The 17914-nt window shown below is 41.4% G+C and overlaps 2 long non-coding RNA genes across 3 annotated transcripts in view; one reads left to right on the top strand and one right to left on the bottom strand.

The window, feature by feature from the left end:
- LOC128579721 (uncharacterized) overlaps window positions 1–11626 on the top strand; it is a 28949-nt gene extending 17323 nt beyond the window's left edge. The window contains exons 2-3 of one of the 2 annotated variants that reach the window (XR_008378254.1): window positions 9106–9680; window positions 10757–11626. This is a non-coding gene — a long non-coding RNA (uncharacterized LOC128579721). Of the gene's footprint in view, window positions 1–9105 lie in introns of both variants that reach the window. The other variant, XR_008378253.1, reaches the window with a different exon arrangement.
- LOC128579722 (uncharacterized) lies at window positions 10738–13550 on the bottom strand. The gene is made up of 2 exons (XR_008378255.1): window positions 13234–13550; window positions 10738–11933 (listed from the first exon to the last, which is right to left on the bottom strand). It is a non-coding gene; the product is annotated as an uncharacterized LOC128579722 (long non-coding RNA).
- Between the last annotated feature and the right edge of the window lie 4364 nt (window positions 13551–17914).

Below are 17914 nucleotides of genomic sequence, written 5' to 3'. Positions count from 1 at the left end.
GAGGCAGAGCCCCGGGAGTGTAAGCAAAGGGTGTGAAGTGTGGGCTGGGGCTGGACCTTGGCCAGGTGGCATCAGCCCTTCTAGACCAGGAGAAACATTCTATTTTTAATATTCAAAAAGAAAGGGGGACCCTCTGGAAATATTTAAGTAGGGAAATGATCTAATCAGTCAGATTAACTTCCAGGGTTCCTCCTCAAGCCTTATAGAGTTTTCTGAATTCTCAGTTTCTGCCTCCAGCCTCTATGTAGGTTGGGTTTTCTAACCTCAGAAAACTGACTCGGGCTGGAAAGCTGTTATGACAATGAACTGGAAAAATGGAAAAGAACAAAGAGAGGACTTTTTTTTTTTTCAGTTGAGTTTGAACCCTCAGCACTGACACCTCGATTACAGAGCAGCTCTCACTATGTGCCCTGTTTGTGACGCTTGCCTTTCCTGCCAGACAAATCTTCTCAAACAATCAGTTGTGGCATAGCCCGGTCCAGACTCCAGACACCCTCACCCTCCCAGACACCCTCACTCCCTGAGGCTACAGCTCCGGGGCTACAGCTCCAGAGCTCCTGAACAGGGAGACCTAGGCCTCCCTGGAATGGCTACTGTCCTTTGCACTGTTGCCCCAGAATTCTGCACCATGTCAGCTCCAAATTGCTTCCACAGAATGCTGAGTTAATGAGATGTTAACAAGGGCTCTGTAAAAAAAAGTGGGGGGGGGTGCACTAATAAATAAACTGGTAGAACAAACCCCATGTATAATATACCCTTACTCTTTTTAGGCTCAGACTGTAGTTAATCTACATGGTGGCTCTGAAAAGTTCTGCAAAATTATACTTAATCTAACCCTTCCCAGGCATGATCAATGCCAAACCCTTTTCTGGAAATACCCACCATGGTCACCTTGTTGAACAGTTTTGGAAGCTCCGCCTCAGCTACATCTGTCACTTTTCCAGGTTTATTTAACCCCAAATGTGCCATTTGGACTTCTCTTGCCCTGGCTTACTTTATGCTGTTTCTCCCTTTGGGAAAAATCATCATCTTCTCTCTCTCTCCAGGCTCCTCCAGATCAGATGTTGCTCCTCTCATGAAGCCCATGCTGATTATCCCAACTCAGACCGACATTGTTTCCCTCCTAACCTTTTAGCTGGTCTATTTCGTATTTATTTACTACTTCATGTTGTTATTTTTACTATTTATGTTCATAATGTCATAATGCCATTGTCTTTACAGTGATAAAATTAGCTTATTCTTCTCTTGAAGGTGTTGATGATGCTAATTTTCATGGTGAAAGGCAGAGTTCTGAAGGTACATGAGCTTTGGACTAAGACAAGCAGTTATTTCAGTCACATTTCGACTAAGCAGATTTATGATTTTGGGCAAATTACCCAACCTCACCGAGCCTCAGTTTTCTCACTTGTAAAACAGGGATAATAAACTACACATCCCCACCCGTTAGAGATGCTGTGAGGATTAGACTATCTGCAGTATCTGCATTGTGGCTGGCTTATCCGTCGGGTCTCTGTGGCCTGGACGTCAGTGGTAGGTCAACAGCTGGGCAGATGTAGCCCTTTAGTTGCTGTAAGTTAGTTTTTACTTGAATCCATGTCTCTTCTATGATAGTTTAACAAAGTGAAATGTCAGGAGTCCCTGTACATTTTATATAGTAAATACATATGCATTAAGGTAAAAGAATCTGTATTTATTCACTCAATGTTTACTGAGTGCCCACTGTGTACTAGGTACAGTTCTTACACAATAGTAAACAAAAGGCAGGAACCCTTATTGTCATGGAGCTCAATTAGAATGAGAGAAGACAGAAATTGAACAAGGAAGGGAGCAGAACATACCAAGTGGTAGTAAGTGCCGTGAGAAAATTTAAGCTGAGTATGGGAAATAGAGAGTTGAGAAGCCAGGGAAGTTCTCTGTGGTGTGATGACATTTGAGCAAAGATGTGAGGGGGAATGTGAAAAGTATGTGGGTTCAGGAACTCTACAAAGGAAAATGACCACATCACCTAATAGGCAACAGAAGAAAGCCAAGTTAAAGGGCAAGAGTGGCTTGGAGCTTGCCAGGTGTTCTGGCCAAGGTAACAAGTATCTTCTCAGTAAAGGGATTGGGAAGCCATCAGTGGGTTTGAAAGAAAACCACATTAGTGTTTTCCAAAGACGATTCTGGCAGTGTGGAGTGGAGAAGGTGTGGAAGAGAGTGAAGTAGACAGGGTGGGCTGGGCTGGGCCTACAGCAATAGCTCAGGGTTGACTAATTATTTATTGTGGGGTTGTCCTGGGCACTGCTGTGTGGTAAGCAGCCCTGTGGTCTCTCCCCCAACTAGAAGCTAGTGGAAACCCTCTCGCCAGTTGTGACAACTTCACACCAATATTGCTGAATCACACTGTTGGCAGAAGTGGACCAAAGAGGACAGAGCTGAGTAATTAAGAGATAGAGTGGAGAAGAGATGGTGTGAACAGGCTGCCAGTGAAGAAAAGGAAGAGGGAGGTGGCCAGGTGACAGGGGGTGCTGGCCACTCCAGAGGAGGAGCAGCTGCCCATGGAAGGCACCTCACTAAGTCCTTTTGCAAGGGCAATGTTGGGGCAGCTTGCCTGAACCCTTCTAAATGCAAACGGGAGCAGCAAGTTGAATGTCCACATTTGGGGTACCAGAGAGAGACCTGCCTGGAGACAGAGAGGTTTTAAAGCTGAAGGGGATGGATAGTGAGTGGGGCCCTGGTGGGAGTGTGTGGGATCATTTAGGGAGCTCCTTAGAGTGAGAAAGGAGAGAGGGGGATTGAGCATAGTTGGAGGAAGGCAGAAGAACCAAGGCGTGAAGGAGAAACCAGAAAGGAGGCCAGGAACCTGTGCAAGGCCGGAAGCTGCCCACAAGATGGCACGACGGTCAAGACTAGTGCTCTTGGCATCCACCTGGCTTCTAACCCTGACCCAGACACTTACACTTACATGACCTTGGGCACATTACTTGGCTTTTATAAGCCTTGCAGGGTTTGGGGGAGGGATTTGATGCCACACCATATTAAAAACATTTAGCCCATGCCTGCCTTATAGTAAGTGCTCGGTAAAGTGGAACACAGAATAAGAGATACAGAGAGGCCCAGAGATGCATACCAAGATGGAGATAGAGCTGGAGGTGTTCTCTAAAAATGATCAACTTGAAGTCTTGGCAGCGTCAGCAGCAGCATCTCAGCTAGCAAGCCTGAATAGGAGCTGCTGTAATTCTACACACCCCACAGCCTGTCATGCGCTTGAGTAATGTAATGAAAGGTGTTTTCCTCCCTTCAGAACAGGTGCTCAACTGATACAATTTAGAGTCTCAAATTCCAGCACTTAATTGTTTGTTCTACATACAAGTTAGCCCAGCTCAGAACACCTGCGGACTAAGTTCTTTTGATGCACCAAAGCCTGCCTTTTATTAAGCTCTTTGCAAGCAGTCAAAATAAGACCAAGTGTCCCTGTGTTGCCTCATATCCACATGGATGTGCAACGAGCCAGCCAGCCTGGGGACTGCACAGTAAGTGCTTAAAATAGCACACGAATCCTTGAGCTCCAAAAATATGGTTACATGATTAATGTAACCAGAGTTAGATATGAAACAACATTAAATATTATATATAGATATGTAAACTTGCCTACACACACGTAAAATTCCCTATTAGTTGTACTTGAGGTTTAGCCATGTTGAATCAATAAAAAATGATTTAGAATGGATGGTTTTCAACAGCTGGTTGTGCTTTCAGTCTTCCATAAAGAAGTTAAAATTAATTTTAATATGTTGATGGTGCTTATTGATGATAATATTCGTAATAAATATCCATTGGAAAAATTCTCTGGCATATCTATGTGACAGAGAGGTCAAGAATGTTAATGACAATCAGGACTACAAAATGCAATTCAGTCAATTACTTTAATTAAATCTAAAACTACTTTATGTGTTCTCATTTATATAGTAAACTGATCGTGGAGGAACGGACATCATGATCTGGCTCACTATGGAGTTCAAAGATGTGGTCTCAGATTGGATTTTCCACATTTGTAGCTCTTGAATCCTTGTGATAGTCAGAGTAATTATGGTCTTACTGATAATGCTGCTGCTTCTATAAGGGGAAGAAAAGGTGGAGATTTCCTTTTCCTTTATAGAAGGAGATCTTTCCCTTCGAGACACTAATCTTGTATTTACAGATTGGGTTCTATTGGGTAGAGCCAACATTCCAGGGTAAATAGTAGAAACATCTACATTTCAGTGAATCCTTTTTAATTACATTGTTTGGGATCAGAAGAAAAAGAACACAGCGGTCTGAAGTTCCCACTACTGAAGAGGTTTAAGGCTTATAACTCAGTCATTGTAACCATACACAATGCTTTTTTATTAATCGTGGTATAATATAAAACTTTACATTGCTTATGTGTATATGTTGTTAAACTTGGAGAATAGAAAGGTGGGCATTTTGGAAAACAAACCAATTCATAATTCATTAAATTTTTTAATAGCTATTTAGTGTGTATGATGGCACATAATATTGCAGGCATCTGAACACAGCTGTGATCCACATGGATAAAATCCTGTCTTTATTCATGCTATATGTAAAAATGCCCTCAAAATGGATCATAGATCTAAATGTAAGAGCTATAATAACTATAATACCATAAAGCAGAGTTAAGTAATGGGTTCCTAGGTGATACCCAAAGCAAAAGCACTAGATGGAGAAAAAAAAGTAAATTTGACTTTATTAAAGATAAAATAAATTGTGCTTTAAAATACCATCCAAAAAGCGAAAAACACAATTCATAAAACAGGACAAAATATTCTCAATTCATATATCCAATAAGGGACTTGTAGCGGAATATACGAAGTATTTTGAAAACTGAACAATAAAAAGAAAAATACTAATTAAAAATTGACAAAGGATTTGAATGACCAGTGGGTCAATGAAGAGGCTAAGAAGGAAATTAAAAATTTTTTTAAAACCAATGAAAATTAAAACACAGTATATTAAAACCTATGGGATACATAAAGAGCAATAATAAGGGGAAAGTTTATAACAATAATCACCTGCATCAAAAAAAGTAGAAAAGCTTCAAATAAAAAACCTAATGATGCATCTTTAAGGAACTAGAAAACAAAAGCCAACAAACCAAAAATTAAAAGCAAAAAATAATAAAAATCGAGCAGAAAAAAATGAAATTGCAAAAAAAATAAAATCAACAAAATAGGAACTTATTTTTTTTTAAAAAGACAAAACAAAATAGGCACACCTTAGCCAGGCTAACTAAGAAAAAAAGAAAGAAGACCCAAACAAAAAAAATCAGGGATGTGCAAGGAGACATTACATTATTTCTGATACTGAAGAAATCCAAAGGATCATTATAGCCTATTACGTATGAGCAACTATATGTCAATAAATTGGAAATCCAAGAAAAAAAAATGGATAAATTCCTAAACACTTACAACCTACCTAGATTGAATCAGGAAGAAATCCAAACTCTGAATAAATCAAGAACAAGTAATGAGATAGAAGCAGTAATAGTCTCCCATCAAAGACAAGCCCAGGATACAATGACTCTACTGCCAAGCATTCAAAGAAGAAACAATACCAATTGTTCTGAAATTCCAAAAACTCAAGGAGGAGGTGACTTAATCCACAAGATCTATATCACCCTGATAGAAAAACAAGACAAAGGCACAAGAAAAACAGAAAACTATAGGCCGATATCTCTGATGAACACAGATGCAAAAATCCTCAACGAAATACTAGCAAACCAAATTCAACAATACATTAAAAAGTGCCTGTGGCTCAGTCCCTAAGGCTCCGGCCCCATATACCGAGGGTGGCGGGGTTCAAACCCGGCCCCGGCTGAACTGCAACCAAAAAAAAAAAAAAAATAGCTGGGTGTTGTGGCGGGCGCCTGTAGTCCCAGCTACTCAGGAGGCTGAGGCAAGAGAATCACTTAAGCCCAGGAGTTGGAGGTTGCTGTGAGCTGTGTGAGGCCATGGCACTCTACTGAGGGCCATAAAGTGAAACTCTGTCTCTACAAAAAAAAAATTAAAAAAAAAAGATTATTCATCAGGATCAAGTAGGATTCAACTCAGGGATGCAAAGATGATTTAACAGATGCAAATCAATCAATGTGATACATCATATCAAAAGAAAAAAAGATAAAAACCATGTGACACTTTCAATTGATCTCAAAAAGCATTCAATAAGATTCAACATCCCTTCATGTTAAAAACTCCCAGAAAAGTGGGTAGGGAAGGAAATTACACTCAACACAATAAAATCCATATATGACAGACCCACAGCTAGCATCAAACTGAATGGGGAAAAACTGATAGCCTTTCCCCTAAGATCTGGAACAAGACAATAATGTCCACTTTCACCACTGTTATTCATCCTAGTACTGGAAGTTCTAGCTAGAGCAATCTGACAAACAACAGAAATAAAGGGCATCCAGATAGAAATGGAAGAAATCAAGTTATCCTTGTTTGCAGATGATAGGATCTTTTATCTAGAGCAATGTAAAGACTCCACCCCAAAACTATTAGAACTGATACATTTACTAAACAGCGGTATACAAAATCAACATACAAAAATAAGTAGCATTTTATATGCCAGCGGTAAGCAATCTGAAAAAGAAACCAAGAAAGTAATCTAATTTATAATAGCTACAAATAAAATAATATACCTAGGAATAAAAGTAATCAAAGAAGTAAAAAGATAGGCTGGGGACAGTGGCTCATGCCTGTAATCCTAGAACTCTGGGAGGCCGAGGCGGGTGAATCGCTTGAGCTCACACGAGTTCAAGATCAGCTTGAGCAAGAGCGAGACTCCCGCCTCTACTAAAAATGGAATAATTAGCTGGGCATCAAAGTGGGTGCCTGTAGTCTCAAGCTAGTTGGGAGGCTGAGGCAGGAGGATCACTTGAGACCAAGACTTGAGGTTTCTGTGAACTAGGCTGATGCCATGGCTTTCTAGCCTGGATGACAGAGTTAGACTCTGTCTCAAAAAGAAAAAAAGACAAAGAAAAACCCCAAATGAACAAGTAAAAGATCTCTATAATGAAAACTATGAAACATTGATGAAAGAATTTTGAAGAGGACACACAAAAATGGAAAGATTCCATGCTCATGGATTGAAAGAACCAATGTTAAAATGTCTATACTACCCAAAGCAATCTACAGTTTTGATGAAATTCTCATCAAAATATCAATGACATTTTTTCACAGAAATAAAAAAAAAATTATCCTAAACTTATATGGAACCACAAAGACCCAGAAGAACCAAAGCCATCCTGAAGCAAAAAGAACAAAAATGGAGGCATCACATTAACTGACTTCAAATTATACTACGTAGAGCTCTAGTGGCCAAAACAGCATGGTACTGGCATCAAAACAGACATGTAGACCAATGGGAAAGAATACAGAGCCCAAAAGTAAATTCACACATTTATTGTGAATTTATCTTTGACAAAGATGCCAAAAACGTACAGTGGAAGGAGGACAATCTTTTCAATAAGTGGTGCTGGGAAAACTGGACATCCTTATGCAGAAGAATGAAACTAGATCCTTATCTCTTGATGTGTGCAAAAATCAAATCAAATTGAGGCAAAGACTTAAATTTAAGAACCAAAACTATGAAACTATGATAAGAAAACAATAATGGTCTGGGAAAGGAGTGATATCTCCAAAACACAGGAAACCAAAGCAAAACTAGGCAAATGGGATCACATCAAGCTAAGAAGTTTTGGCACAGCAAAGGGAATAATCAACGCCATAAAGAGACAACCACAAAATGGGAGAAAATGTTTGCAAACTACCTATCTGGGATAAATAACTAGAACTTATAAGGAGCTCAAACAACTGAATAGGAAAAAATCAAATAATCTAATTAGAAAATGGGAAATGGATCTGAATAGGCAAACCTTAAACGAAGACAAACTAATGGCCAACAGGTCTGTGAAAAATGCTTAACATCATTAGTCATCACAGAAATGCAAGTCCAAATGACAAGGAGATGTCATCTCACCCCAGTTAAAATGGCTTTTACCAGAAAAGATAGGTAATAATGAATGCTGGTGAGGATTTGGAGAAAGGGGAATCTTTGTACACCATTGGTGAGAATGTAAGTTAGCCCAACCACTGTGGAGAACAGTATGGAGGTTCCTCAAAAAAATTACAAACAGAACTACCATATGACCCTAGCAATCCCATTGGTAGGTAATATAGCCAAGGGAGGGGAATTCAGTATATCAAAAAGATGTCTGCACTCCTGTGTTTATTGCAGCACTCTGGATAATAGCCAAATCTATGGAATCAACCTAAATGTCCATCAACAAATGAATGGATACAGAAATTGCAGTATGTAAACCCAATGGAATATTAGATAGCCACAGAGAGACTGAAATCTTGCCTTTTGCAATAACGTGGATGGGATTGGAGAACATTACGTTAAGTCAAATAAACCATACACAGAAAGACAGATCTCACATGTTCTCACTCACACGTGGGGGGCACAACTTTTATTAAAAATAATTGATCTTATGGAGAGAGAGTAGAATGATGGTTACTAAATGTTGGGCGGTAGCTTGGAGGATGAAGTGGGGTGCTTAATGTGTGCCAAAATACAGTTAGAAAGAATGAACAATATTTGGTGGCTCGACAAAGGTGACTATCATCAACAATAAGTTAGGGTATACTTTAAAATAACTGAGAGTGGAATTGGAATGTTTCTAACACAAAGAAATGGTAAATGCTTTAAGTGATGGATACCCCAATTACCCTGATTTCATTAATTTATATTGCATACCTGTACCAAAACATCACACGTGCCCTATAAAGATATACAACCATCAGCTACCCATAATGATTAAAAACAATTAGAAAGGTAAATTAGTTACTTCTAAAACCTTTTTATTTTTAAATAATTGTAGAGTGGCAGAAAAATTCAAAGTGATAAAGGGCATTCCTGCACACTTCACCCAGTGTGCTCTAATGCTAATCTCTTAGTCTGAGAAATAACTATGGTTAAGTATAATACTATTAACTGAACTCTAGACTTCATCAGATCTCATCAGTTTTTCTTCTATTTTTTTTTTTTTTTCTGTTCCAGGATCCAATCCCTGATCTAAAATTGCCTGTTATTTTTAACTTTTAACATCTCCAGTCAGATTGAGAAAACAGTAGTACAGAGTTTCTCTCTGGTTTATCTGAAGTCAAGAAGCCCAGGACTGAGAGCTACAAAGTGCCTGTTTGAGACCAGGATCTGTCATTAATGAAACCTGCGACCGGTCCAGAGGCTGGCTGTGAAGATCAAATATGAAAGTACTCTGAAAAAGTGCTGAATTGCAATAAGATCATTTATTCATTCATCGGTCATTCAGAAACATTTCCTCAGTGCTGGCCATATCTTAGACACTGTATTAGGCACAGGGGCCACAGCAAAGACTCCAGTGACAGTGTTGTAGAACAAGGACTCCAGCTTGCTGGCTGTTCTAGCCTTGTCAGGCTGATCCTGAAGTATTTATTGAATGCCTACCACTGGCCCTGTGATACCAATTATTACCTTTCCATTAAAGTGCACTCAATGACTACTCCATTACCGGCTTGAAAGAGTTAATGTGCTTCAAATGCCTCCTCTGGGCCTGGGGAGCTCTGCACGGGCTCTGCCGATGCATCAGCTTCCAAGTATGTATTTTCTTTTTCCTTCTGTTTATGTCTCTGTCTTCTGTAATGTCTCCTAAACTGCAGCAGTATCTTTCCAAGTTCTCTGACAATGTTATAAATTTCATTAAGAAGATGAAGCCTTATGGAGCAATTAACTCCAAAAGTGGTACAAAGCAATAGCAGGAGATACTGGCCTGTAGTGCTTAGCACTTAGCTCCGAAATGGAGATAAGCCCTATCAACCAGGGGTTGTGTTTAATGTTCACTGCCGCTTCCATACCACAGCTACAACCTGGCGGTCACCGTGTTAACACTCCCCAATATCTATTACAATTAGTTTTTGATTAAGAGGCCTAACATGGCTTTTGAAGCTTTTTATGTTGTGTCAAATGGCTGGTGATGGAGTGAGGTGCACAGACACCTCCCGGTAACAAAGCGTATTGTAAAAGGTTTCAAGTGAACTATTTTATCATCCTAATGGAAACCAGATGACTCTAACTCCCCCCTTAATTTCAACTATTTACTGAAGAGTCCTTGTTTTGAATTACTGAAAGATTTATTCTTAAATGACTACCTCATGCATTAAGAATCGCTAATAACAGAGCCATTTGGAATTTGGGAAGGCTTTTAAAGATGACTGAAGCAATTTTCACAGAGGATTTATGATATTTTACTTTATTTTCATTTGATTTCTAAAACAGCAAATGCCTTTGCCCTTTCCTAGTGTTTAATTATTATTTTGATAGTTGTTTATGAGGGCTTTCTCTGTCCAGGTACGCTCTCTCTGCCAGGGTTTCAGTCAGTAGTCTTGGCCTATGGTCGAAGAAAGGGGTCACGGCTATTTTGTGAGGAAAGAGGAACTTTGTTTAGTGATGTTGGATATACTTCTGCGTGAACTGAAAATATCTAGTGTTTTTATAAAAGTCCATTAGATGAAACAAAGTGCAATTAATTAAAAAAATTTGTGAACTATTTGATGCAAATTTAATGAAAATGGCATGTAAATGTCATATAACTTGTGAATATGAAACATAAGCAAAAGTCTTTTTTACTAATATATTTTTATCTCTGGCTTCCCCCCCCCCCACTAATATGGAGTGGCTGACCTCGTCCACATACTTCCCTTTGAACCTCAGATTCCTCATTGGTGGTCGGACTAGGTGGGCCCTGGAAGTTATTCACATCTAGAAGACATCGACTCTGATGTCAGAGGTGCCCCAGACTGTTCTCTTGAGTGGAAGGGTCTCATCACAGGAAGGCAGTGTGCTGTATGATTTCGAGTCCTGTCTCTGCAGTTATTAACTGGGTGTCTTTGGCATGACAACCAACTCTTCAAGACTTGGATTCCTTCCACGAAAACAAGGACAATGTTAGCTACTTCATAGGGTTAAAAGAAATAATGAATAAAATCAGGTATATAGAATGCTTGGTGAATGGGAAACTTGATAGTTTCCATTCCTCCCCCCACATATCCTGTCCTAGTTAATGGTTCCTAATATGGTTTGAATGAATGAAATTATTATGCTATTGGTTATGTGCATCATTATATCATGAACGCTTCCTGAGCACTTGCAATATGCTGGATGCTGAGCAAGGTCTGAGAATCCTGAGACTAGAGGGAGGGTCCTTGTTCATATACAAATTGGTTCATAGATAGTAGGCAGAGAATTTTCACAGTGTCAGATGGGTAGAGATGGGCAGAGAAAGGAACTCTGATTGCATTAGGGCTTCAGCATTCTCATATATAATGACATATATCATTTCAGACAGTCTTTTCAACCAGCCCCTTAGCCTGGCAAGGCAGGAATTATCATCTCTCCTTTTTGTAGAAGAAAAAGCTGAAGACCTGAATCATTAGGTATTTTGCTACTGTTATTGACAAGATTTATTCAAACTAAAACTTGCAATCACAAATGTGGCTACAGTGAACATGTGCAAAGACTTAGACCAAGCCAAAAAAAAAGAAAAGCTGTAACAGATTCATTAATATTTCACTCATCAGAGTTGCTTTTCTAAGCATGATTGCTGAGAGGTCCATTCATTTCATTCATTTACGTATTCAGTCTACATTAATGTGCTGCTTTCCAAGCACAGGGCTAGGTGGCAGGGGATCTGAAGATGAAAACAGTATCCTCTCTCTTTAGTAAGGAATTTGATGTCCTGTGGGGAGATAGGCATGTGCGTCCATGGTTGTAGTGCAGAGCTGGGTGGAGGTGCTTGAGATAATACCCAGGAGAAGCTCCCTGATGCCCTGGAGAGGACTTAGTCAGGCTTTCTGGAAGAAGAGACACTTGAACTTAGCTAAATGTTATAGGATAAATAAGGGACAAACAAAAGTAAGGATGATGGAGAGACACTCAGAGAGATGGGGAAGGTTCCATTGTCAACATGAGAAGAAACACCGGTGTGGATACAGCTGTGGAGACATAGAGTTGCCCACTTACGAGGCCATTAGACCAGCACCCATCCTTCAGTGAGAACCAAGTTCTCAGGTGTGAAAAAGTCTACTGCATATTTAACTGGTAAAGAAGCCTTGGACCCAATTTTTTTCAGATGTGTCTTCCCAAACTCGTCTCATTTGCTGCCTTTGGCTAGTCTGGGTTTACAGACCACCTTAGCAGTTGGTTAGAGGCTGTTATTAGTATAACCAACCTAAAATAATTTGATTTTCAGGTTGGATATGTCACAATATCTCCTGTGGGCTTGATAAGTCTAGCTACACATTTATTTAAAAATTGGTTTCTTCGCATTATATTCAAAAGCAGTGCTACTCACTCATTTGTAAACCGTTAGGCCACATGTATAAAAAGTATCTCGTCTGACTTTTATTCACATGCTTCTGAGGCTAGGAGGGTCCTAGCTGATAAACCAGTTCCCTATTAAGTCTATTGTCTTATTTTATTAGTTTTCTTTTTAAAACACTCCTTTAGAGAACTGTGTATTTAGAGCAGGGAAACTGTCTAATAGATTTAAAAGATACACTGAGCCTCTCCTCCTCATTGGCAAATTTTTGAGGATTCCTTGTTTGTTTAATTTAAATAAGACATTTAAACTGACCCAATGTGGCCTGCAGGAGATGTCCATTGTTGGACCAACCAGGGTTCTGATGAGTTGTGAACACTTTAAAATCCAGAACTCTAGATTTCACATAAAATCTGGCTTCTTTCACAAATCATAAGATGGGATGTCGTGGCTCTCTGGGGCCCTCTCAGTGGGACTCTGGTACATTCACTCTCTGGCTCCCCACATTCTCTGGGGAACCCACTCACTCTCCTTCTGCCGTCATGCCTACAGAGCTAGATTTGACTTTTCTCAACTGGGAAAATGCCCATTAGCAGGTGCAAAATATTACCCTCTCAGCTGAGAAGTCTTAACAGGAGGTGCAAATGTCATAATTTAATGAGGACGCTAATACTTTTACAGAGACTTTGTAGATTACCAATAAAATAAATTTCCTGAGCAAATTTGCACACTGCCAGGAAGGAAAACAAGGAAACCATAAATGTTAGACTAAGAAGAAGTTATCAAATACATTGTCCCCCAGCAGTTTTTCCTTCATCATTCCACTTACTTACTCCATCACGACTGCCTCGAAACATTTTTTGGTGAGGATAGGAGAAATGGAAAAATGAAGCAGTAATTTTCCCTCCTTTTGACAACCAGAAATCAACACTGGATTTTTCTCATCCTCTTGTGGGTTTCATCTGGCATCCACTTCCCCGAGCTTGGCTGAAAGTGCTAGTTTTGCCTGGTGTTAATTATTAATGTGACCTGTTTATGTACCAGTTATCCGGCTAACCATTAATATCTGTTTACTCATTGATGACCTTTGCAGTTGTGTACCTAGCTCTTGGCTGTAAATGTCAACCTTTTTTTTTTTTTTTCCTTTTAACATGCTAAAACGTTTTCTCTATAGCTACGGAGTACCTGGAACAACTCCTTAACAAAGTAAAATAATATTAAGCAATACAAATACAACCTTTATATATATGTATAAAAAAAGACGACAAGTACAGTTGTTTTTGGGGACAGCAGAACTTTCTTTTTTGGAATGAGCGAGGATGGCAAATGCAAGGATCCCTGGGAGTATAACCCAAAACAATTGGCAAGGAAAAAAAGTTCTTTTGCTTCTGTGATTAAGAAGGCGGGGGTGGGGAGGGGCGGGGGGACAAGGAAAGGACTCTGACCTAGTCCAGGGGAATGAAACCCAATTTTACTTTTTCAAAATGTCAGTGTTAAGGATGTGTACATTTGAGCAAGCCTGCAGTACTTATCTCTAGTTACCCAGTCAGTCTACATTAACCCTAACGCGAGCGAGATACTTCCATCGCACACAATTTTAATGGCTAAAGCTGAGATTAAGCAATGCAGCTGGGTTAGGGCTTGCAACTGGTGACCTTAATTTTACCCATCATTGGAGCCTGTATACATTTGACTCTTCTTAATCGCATTTGCCTAATTTAAACAGACAATAGTGGCCCAAGACGTTATTTTTACCCCAAATAATAAAAAAGCAAGAAGAGCTCTTTCCTAGAAATTCACCATAGGACAGTCCCCAGCCTGGCTGCTGGTTAGGTGGCTAACCAAAACAGCTGTTTGCTTTTTCTTGCCCCGTTAACAGACCAGCAGAGAGAAAGACCCATGGAAATATCATCATCTTTGCCCAACAATACAGTTTTAAATTCTCACAGCTCTTCTTCAGTGAAATATTTTAAATGATTAACATCATCCCAGCCATAAATAACCATTATGGCATTCACAGAGATTAAAGTTTTGAGATATGCCCTAGGTGTACATTCAAATTTTCTTGTTCATTGAGTTCTAACTTCAGTAAAATTAGTTCTTTTTTTTGTTGTTTGTTTTTTAAGATAGGGCTCTGAAAACTCGCTGTGACTGTCACTTCATGTTGGATTTATCATATAGAATTTAAGGTGAAGGCTAGGGAGCAATCTGTCATAAACGATTGTATTTGTAATTGTTGAGGGTGGCATGGGGGCTGGGAACAAGATAAGCATTGCAGAGGTGCTTGTGTCCCCTGGACCATCCATTTGGCTCCTGTCACCAGAATTTGCACAGGCTGAGTGTGTAATGGGTTTCCTCCGAGCCTGCATCGGTGGCTGTGGCTATGCCGTACTTCAGGCATATAAATGCCTCTCAGGTTTTCTCGGCTAAATGATAACTCAGCTTGTCTTTCCCAGTGAATTTGGTAATAAATAGATACATGAGCTAGAGGTGGGGTGCTGTGACTAAGTTAGATCCTCTCATGTCCTAGAACAGACAAGCGGACTCAATCATGGTGCTAGCAACAAGATACACACTTCCTGAGGAAACATGGGTTTTATGCTAAGTTTACATCCATATGAACTGAAAAGCAATTCAAAGTCAAGTTCACTATTGCCACCTCATGTCAGTCTAGAGCACTGAGAAGGGAAAACAGATCAACATGCACATTGTTTTCTTTGCAAACCGAACACCTATTAGGGGATCTTGAAATTATAGGGAAGTAGAACAGTTGAGTTGCTTCTTGATCTCATCTCATATAAACATTCTGCTCTGGGAACTAAGTTATTTTCCCAAGACCGCTATTCAGTGCTGTATTTCTTTCTTTCTTTCCTTTTTTTTTTGCTTCCTCTAATGTGCCAGGCAGGCATTTCTTCACGACCTCTGGATGCTGGAAGTTCAGTCTTCTTAATAGCTTGCAGATCTGTGTCTGGATATCAAAATCAGAGGCTTTTGAACTTTGCCAATCAGAATCCCACATTTACATTTCCTTTTTATGTCACATGCTCAATGAGCTTAATCACATGGAAAATTTCCTGTCCACATCTTATTCGAGGCAAGGCTGGAAATTTGGGTTTATGAAATGTGCCAACAGCCCTGAACTCTTTTGGCTTCTTCGCTGCTGGTTTGGTCCGTGGCCCAGAATGATGCAAGTTATGCATAGCTCAGAACTCTCAGATTAACTGCTGGAGAAGTACTGGGAGTGTGCCTGGGCTCAGGAGCTGCTTCTGAGGGGTGAAAGAGGGAATGGCCAGGCTTGCTCTAATTACCCACCATGAGGCGGAGCTTCACAGGCAACCTGCCCTCATTCCCAACCTGCAATATGGTTAGGGGCCTTTGCCCTGGGTATCCAAGAGATACTGTGATTCTTCTGTTTGTAGCCCTTATTGCATTGCCCTGAAAGATCCCTTCATATGTCTCCCCCTCCAACTTTACCATGGATGCCTTGAGGGGCCGGGACTCCACACACAGCACAGCATCTGAGATGCAGGGATGCTCAGTAGAGGCAGCCCAGACACTGGAGGCTGCAGGACTAAGCAGGCCTGGCTACGAGGATGATATAATGATGATGGCTCCTAATTACTGTCCAGGTTCTCAGTCGTTCTACAGCCAGGGCTGGAGGATCCTTGATACCTATCTTGCAGCTGGGGAGAGTAAGATGTAGCAAGGTCAGAAAGTGTTCACAGAGTGAAGGAAGGAAGCTTCCAAGCTGAAAGGTGGCTGGGAGCTGTACTTCCAGGCTACCTCTGCTGGACTTCTTAGGCTCAGAACACACGCACGTCTGCTTTATCGGAGGAGGGGCAGTATTTCCATTATCAACACACGGCCAAGCGGCAATCACAGAGCTGCCACCATCTGGAAGGGGTCTCGGTGCTGCAGCCTTCCCTCCCCAGGAGCATGAGAGCACTTTATGTTTTCAGTTTCTTAGTTTTGGCCTATACAGTCTTTCATTCTTCACATTTTGCATTTTGCAATATATCGACAGGCTCTTTTAACACCTCTATGGCTTCCCCACGTCGCGACTGTGCCATCTTGGGCACGGTAGTTGTGTGCTCCTCAGTATTCCAGGATCTAGGGTTTCTTGAGGAGTGATTGTTCTAGTATTTGTAAAGGTCCCAGAACAATGCTCAGCATGTTCCAGGTGGGTAGCAAAGGTTAGATGTGACGATTTACAGTTTGACGCTGTCCCTGTCTTCTCCGTCTGCTGCTGTCCAGGCCCACATGTGCTCCCCATGCCGGTGCACTGGGTGCCAGGAACATTTGGGGGATGCTCGCTGAGTCTGTTGGCTTGGGCCTAGGGCCCACTGGTCTAGGCTCACCTGCCAGCCCTCCTCACTTCCCTAGGGGGTCTGCCAGGTCTGGGCTCCTCCCTGCCAGCTGCCTGTGCTCTGCCCTTCACCTCTCCCCTTGTCTAATCAGAATCTCTCTCTCTTCCCCTCTCTCCCTGCTCTCCAAGGGCTGAGCTTCTCTCCTTTTCCTCCCTGCTGGCATTATCTCCTCCCAGAGCTTGAGCTTTAGGCGAACAAAAGCCAGGTGTCTTGGCTTTGGCCTCTTAAAACAAACCTCCCCTGAGGCAGGGGCCCAGAAAGGCCCAGCTTCCTTTGTGTGTGGGGGAGGGCAGGCACAGAGATGAAAACACAAATTAATGTATCAGTAAATTATCCTGCCAGCCGACATGCTCTCTAATCAGAACGACAGTGAAAACATAGGGAGGACGCCAGCAAAGAATCCAGAGCGGGAAGGAGCGGCCTCCCGGACAGCAGCAGCCGGAGGAGGAGCAGGCCATCGGAGGCTTCAAAGTCTGAACTTTTCCCCTGAGATTTTACTGGCTGTGCAGAGAGCACCAGCTTTCACCACCACTGGGGCGGTGGGAGCAGGAGGCAACAGCAGGAAGTGGAGAACGGAGGAGCCAAAGAAGAGGCGTGATGCTCCCGCCTGTCATCCCAGCACTCTGGGAGGCCGAGGTGGGAGGACTCCTTGAGCTCAGGAGTTTAAGACCAGCCTGAGCAAGAGTGAGAACCCATCTCTACTAGAAAAACTAGCTCGGTGTCATGGCAGGTGCCTGTAATCCCAGCTACTCAGGAGGCCGAGGCAAGAGAATCACTTGAGCCCAGGAGCTTGAGGTTGCTGTGAACTATGATGCCATGGCACTAAACCCAGGGCACAGAGTAAGACTCCGTCTCAAAGAAAAAAAAAGAAAAGAAAAAAAGGAAGAAGAAGAAGAGACAGGCAGAGGCAGGCAGGCTGTTCGGCACCTCCTTTGACAAATACAATCAACCCAATCACCTTCTATAGTGTCCACACTTCCTGTCACCCCCATTTTAAAGATGAAGAAACTGAGCATGTCAAGGTTAAGCAGGCATTTTCAGCTTCCTACACGTGGCAATGATGGAGCCAGGGATGGGGCCAGCTTTGCAGCCAAAGAGTTGGAGGCTGGGTGGAGATTATGCCCTTTCCCACTTTGCTGTCAGGTTC

This window comes from Nycticebus coucang, chromosome 2 (assembly GCF_027406575.1).
Source record: "Nycticebus coucang isolate mNycCou1 chromosome 2, mNycCou1.pri, whole genome shotgun sequence".
In the NCBI taxonomy this organism is placed as follows: Eukaryota; Metazoa; Chordata; class Mammalia; order Primates; family Lorisidae; genus Nycticebus; species Nycticebus coucang.
The sequence above is the reverse complement of the archived record's forward strand: the minus strand, read 5'-3'. Positions and strand labels throughout refer to the sequence as shown.